The following is a 6,249-nucleotide window of genomic DNA, read 5'->3' on the forward strand; positions in this document are numbered from 1 at the left end:
ATTTGGGCTCTTTCCATACTTTGGCTATTGTTGATAGTGCTGCTATAAACATTGGGGTGCATATGTCCCTTTGAAACAGCATACCTCTATCCCTTGGATAAATACCTAGTACTGCAATTGCTGGGTCCTAGGGTAATTCTATTTTTAATTTTCTGGGGAACTTTCATACTGTTTTCCAGAGTGGCTTCACCAGCTTGCATTCCCACCAACAATGCAAAAGAGATCCTCTTTCTCCACATCCTCGCCAACATCTGTTGTTGCCTGACTTGTTAATGTTAGTCATTCTGTCAGGTGTAAGGTGGAATCTCATTGTGGTTTTGATTTGTATTTCCCTGATGATGAGTGATGTGGAGCATTTTTTCATGAATTGGTTGGGCATCTGGATGTCTTCTTTGGGGAAGTGTCTATTCATGTCTTTTGCCCATTTCTTCACTGGATTATTTGGGTTTTGGGTGTTGAGTTTGATAAGTTCTTTGTAGATTTTGGATACTAACCCCTTATCTGATATGTCATTTGCAAATATCTTCTCCCATTCCATTGGTTGCCTTTTAGTTTTGCTGATTGTTTCCTTAGCTGTGCAGAAGCCTTTTATTTTGACGAGGTCCCAATAGATCATTTTTGCTTTCACTTCCCTTGTCTCCGGACACGTGTTGAGTAAAAAGTTGCTGCAGCCAAGATCAAAGCGGTTTTTGCCTGCTTTCTCCTCAAGGATTTAGGTGGCTTCCTGTCTTACATTGAGGTCTTTCATCGATTTTGAGTTTATTTTTGTGTATGGTGTAAGAAAGTGGTCCAGGTTCATTTTTCTGTATGTCACTGTCCAGTTTTCCCAGCACCACTTGCTGAAGAGACTGTCTTTATTCCATTGGATATTCTTTCCTGCTTTGTCAAAGATACATTTGTGGGTCCATTTCTGGGTTTTCTATCCTGTTTCATTGATCTGTCTGTTTTTCTGCCAGTACCATACTGTCTTGATGATTATAGCTTTGTAATACAGCTTGAAGTCCAGGACTGTGATGCTTTGGTTTTCTTTTTCAAGATTGCTTTGGCCATTAGAGGTCTTTTCTGGTTATATGCAAATTTTAGGATTGTTTACTATAGCTCTGTGAAGAATGCTGGTGTTATTTTGATAGGTATTGTATTGAATATGTAGATTGCTTTGGGTAGTATTGACATTTTAACAGTATTTGTTCTTCCTATCCAGGAGCATGGAATGTTTTTCCATTTGTTTTGTGTTTTATTTAATTTCTTTCATAAGCTTTCTATAGTTTTCAGGGTATAGGTTTTGGTTAGATTTACTTGGTTAGATTTATTGCTAGGTATTTTATGGGTTTTGGTGCTATTGTATGTAAATGGGACCAATTCCTTGATTTCTCTTCCTGTTGCTTCATTGTTGGTGTATAGGAATACAACCGATTTCTGTGCATTGATTTTATATCCTACTACTTTGCTGAATTCATGGATCAGTTCTAGCAGTTTTTTGGTGAAATTTTTGTGTTTTCCATATAAAGTATCATGTCATCTGCAAAGAGTGAAAGTTTGACCTCCTCCTGGCCAATTTGGATGCCTTTTATTTCTTTATGTTGTCTGATTGCAGAGGCTAAGACATCCAATACTATGTGAAATAACAGTGGTGACAGTGGACATCCCTGTCTTTTTCCTGACCTTAGGGGCAAAGCTCTCAGTTTTTCCCCATTGAGGATGATATTAGCGTTGGGTCGTTCATATATGGCTTTTATGATCTCGAGGTATGCTTCTTCTATCCCTACTTTCTTGAGGGTTTTTATCAAGAAAGGATGCTGTATTTTGTCAAATGCTTTTTTTGCATCTATTGAGAGGATCATGTGATTCTTGTCCTTTCTTTTATTGATGTGATGAATCACGTTAATTGTTTTGCACATATTGAACCAGCCCTGCATCCCAGGTATAAATCCCACTTGGTCGTGGTGAATAATTTTTTTAATGTATTGTTGGATCCTGTTGGCTAATATTTTGTTGAGGATTTTTGCATCCATGTTCATCAGGGAATTTGGTCTATAGTTCTCCTTTTTAGTGGAGTCTCTGTCTGGTTTTGCAATCAAGGTAATGCTGGCTTCATAGAAAGAGTTTGGAAGTTTTCCGTCCATTTCTATTTTTTGGAACACCTTCAATAGAATACGTGTTAACTCTTCCTTAAATGTTTGGTAGAATTTCCCCTGGAAAGCCATCTAGCCCTAGACTCTTGTTTTTTGGGGGAGATTTTTTATTATAATTCAATTTCTTTACTGCTTATGGGTCTGTTCAAAATTTCTATTTCTTCCTGTTTTAGTTTTGGTAGTGTATATGTTTCTAGGAATTTTTCTATTTCTTCCAGATTGCCCATTTTATTGGCATATAATTGCTCAAAATATTCTCTTATTATTGTTTTTATTTCTGCTGTGTTGGTTGTGATCTCTCCTCTTTCATTCTTGATTTTGTTTATTTGGGTCCCTTCCTTTTACTTTTTGATGAAACTGGCTAGTGGTTTATCAATTTTGTTAATTCTTTCAAAGAACCAGCTTGTGGTTTCATTGATCTGTTCTACTGTTTTTTTGTTTGTTTGTTTGTTTGTTTGTTTCAATAGCATTGGTTTCTGCTCTAATCTTTATTATTTCTTTTCTTCTACTGGTTTGGGGGTTTTTTTGCTCTTCTTTTTCCATCTCTTTAAGGTGTAAGGTTAGGTTGTGTATCTGAGACCTTTCTTCCTTTTTTAGGAAGGCCTGGATTGCTATATACTTTCCTCTTATGACCACCTTTGCTGCATCCCAGAGGTTTTGGACTGTGGTGTTATCATTTTCATTGGCTTCCATGTACTTTTTCAATTTCCTCTTTAACTTGTTGGTTAGCCCATTCATTCTTTAGTAGGATGTTCTTTAGTCTCCAAGTATTTGTTACTTTTCCAATTTTTTTCGTGTGATTTTGAGTTTCATAGCATTGTGATCTGAAAATATCTACAGTATGATCTCGATCTTTTTGTACTTGTTGAGGGCTGATTTGTGTCCCAGTATGTGATCTATTCTGGAGAATGTTCCACGTGCACTGGAGAAGAATGTATATTCTGCTGCTTTAGGATGAAATGTTCTGAATATATCTGTTAAGTCTACCTGGTCCAGTGTGTCATTCAAAGCCATTGTTTCCTTGTTGATTTTCTGATTAGATGATCTGTCCATTGTTGTAAGTGGGGTGTTGAAGTCCCCTACTATTATGTTATTATTGTCAATGAGTTTCTTTATGTTTGTGATTAATTGATTTATATATTTGGGTGCTTTCATATTTGGAGGATAAATGTTTACAATTGTTAGGTCTTCTTGGTGGATAAACCCCTTAATTATGATATAATGTCCTGGTTCATCTCTTGTCACAGTCTTTATTTAAAGCCTAGATTGTCTGATATAAGTATGGCTACTCCAGCTCTCTTTTGTCAACCATTAGCCTGATAGATGGTTCTCCATCCCTTTACTTTTTTTCTTTTTTTAAATTTTCTTTTTTTAATTTACATCCAAATTAGTTAGTGTATAGTGCAACAATGATCTCAGGACTAGATTCCTTAATGCCCTTACCCATTTAGCCCATTCCCTCTCCCACAACCCCTCCAGTAACCCTCTGTTTGTTCTCCATATTTATGAGTCTCTTATGCTTTGTAACTCTCCCTGTTTTTATATTATTTTTGTTTCCCTTCCCTTATGTTCATCTGTTTTTGTCTCTTAAAGTCCTCATATGAGTGAAGTCATATATTTGTCTTTCTCTGACTAATTTTGCTTAGCATAATACCCTCTAGTTCCTTCCATGTAGTTGCAAATGGCAAGATTTCATTCTTTTTCATTGCCAAGTAATACTCCATTGTATATATATATATGTATGTATGTGTATATATATATATATATATATATATATATATATATATATACATATCACATCTTCTTTATCCATTCATCCATTGATGGACATTTGGGCCCTTTCCATACTTTGGCTATTGTTGATAATGCTGCTATAAACGTTGGGGTGCATGTGTCCCTTCAAAATGGCATACTTGTATCCCTTGGATAAATACCTAGTAGTGCAATTGCTGGGTCATAGGGTAGCTTTATTTTTAGTTTTTTCAGGAACCTCCATACTGTTTTCCAGAGTGGCTCCACCAGCTTGCATTCCCATCCATCCCTTTACTTTCAACGTTTATTTATTTATTTATTTTTTGGGGGGGGGGACAGAGAGAGACAGAGCATGAATGGGGGAGGGGCAGAGAGAGAGGGAGACACAGAATCAGAAACAGGCTCCAGGCTCTGAGCCATCAGCCCAGAGCCTGACGCGGGGCTCGAACTCACGGACCGCGAGATCGTGACCTGGCTGAAGTCGGACGCTTAACCAACTGCACCACCCAGGCGCCCCCCCATCCCTTTACTTTCAATCTGAAACTGTCTTTAAGTCTAAAGTGGGTCTGTTGTAAACATCATATAGATGGATCTTGTTTTCTTATCCATTCTGTTACCCTATGTCTTTTGATTCGAGCATTTTGTCCATTGACGTTTAGAGTGAGTACTGAAAGATCTCAATTTATTACCATTATGTTTCTTGTAGAGTTGGAGTTTCTGGTGGTGTTCTTTGGTCCTTTCTAGGCTTTGTTGCTTTTGGTCTTTTTTTTTCCTGTCTTTTCTTCCCCAGAGAGTCCCCCTTAAAATTTCTTGCAGGACTGGTTTAGTGGTCACAAATTCCTTTAATTTTCATTTGTCTGGGAAACTTTTTATCTCTCCTTCTATTTTGAATGACAGCCTTGCTGGATAAAGAATTCTTGGCTGCATGTTTTTCTGATTCAGCACACTGAATATATCCTGCCACTCCTTTCTGGCCTGCCAAGTATCTGGATAGTTCTGCTGAAAACCTGATCTGTCTTCCCTTGTAGGTTAGAGACATTTTTTTCCCCTTGCTGATTTCATGATTCTTTCCTTGCCTGAATATTTTGTGAATTTGACTATGATATGCCTTGTCGATGGTCAGTTTTTGTTGAATCTAATGGGAGTCCTCTGTACTTCGTGGATTTTGATGTCTGTGTCTTTCCCCAGGTTAGGAAAGTTTTTTGCTATGATTTGCTCACATAACCCTTTTACCCCTTTTTCTCTCTTCCTCTTCTGTGACCCCTATGATTCTGATGTTGTTCCTTTTTAGTGAGTCACTGATTTCTCTAATTCTTAAATTGTGCTCTTTTGCCTTAGTCTCCCTCTTTTTTTCTGCTTCATTATTCTCTATAAGTTTGTCCCGTATATGGCTGATTCTCTGCTCTGCCTCATCCATCCTTGCCACCGTGGCATCCCTTCAACATTGCAGGTCCTTTATAGCATTTTTAAATTTTATCCTAACTAGTTTTTCTTCTTTTATCTCCATGGAAAGGGATTCTAATCTATTTTTTACCCCAGCTAGTAGTCTTATTATCTTGATTGTAAATTCTGGTTCAGACATCTTGCTTGTATCTGTTTTGATTAAGTCACTGGCTGTCGTTCCTTCCTGCTCTTTCTTTTGGGGTAAATTCCTTCATTTTGTCATTTTGAAGGAAGAAAAGGAATTAATAAGGTAAAAAAAATTAAAATTAAAAAGTTAAATGCAAAACACACACTCACACACACACACAGAATCAAATAAATGATGCTAGACCCAGGGTGTGTTTTGGTCTGGATGTTGAAAGGAGCTCGATAGATTAGAGAAAAATGGGGAAAAAGTAAAAAAAAAAAAAAAAAAAAAAAAAAAAAAAAAACAGAAAAAAAGAAAAAGAAAAGGAAAATGTTTGAAAATTTGAAAAACTGAATACAACGAAAAAAAATAAAATGAAATGATGGAAGTAAAATAGAATTTGAAAAATTTACAAAATTAAAAATATACTCTCAAAAAATTAAAAATATTTTTAATAAAAATTGAAAATAAAAATACATTTTTTTTCTCTTTCTGTATTCAAGAAAAAGAAAAGAAAGAAAAAAGAAAAAGAAAAAAAAATTGAATAGCTGGACCAGTGAACAGACTGAAATACAATTGAAATTACATTGTTTACCCCTAGAAGTCAAACTATGAAGCACTTTATAGTCTGTAAACTAATCAGGCAGAGAGACTTTTGGTGTTCCTGAAGAGCGAGATTGGCCCAGTTGGGCGGGTTTAGTGTAATCGCTCTGTTCTCCACTAGATGGCGTTGGTTAGCTTTCTGGGGTGGATTGTTGTGGTATTTGTAGGTGTGTATGCACATGCGTGGGAGGG

The sequence above is a fragment of the Prionailurus viverrinus genome, chromosome X (assembly GCF_022837055.1).
Source record: "Prionailurus viverrinus isolate Anna chromosome X, UM_Priviv_1.0, whole genome shotgun sequence".
NCBI lineage: Eukaryota > Metazoa > Chordata > Mammalia > Carnivora > Felidae > Prionailurus > Prionailurus viverrinus.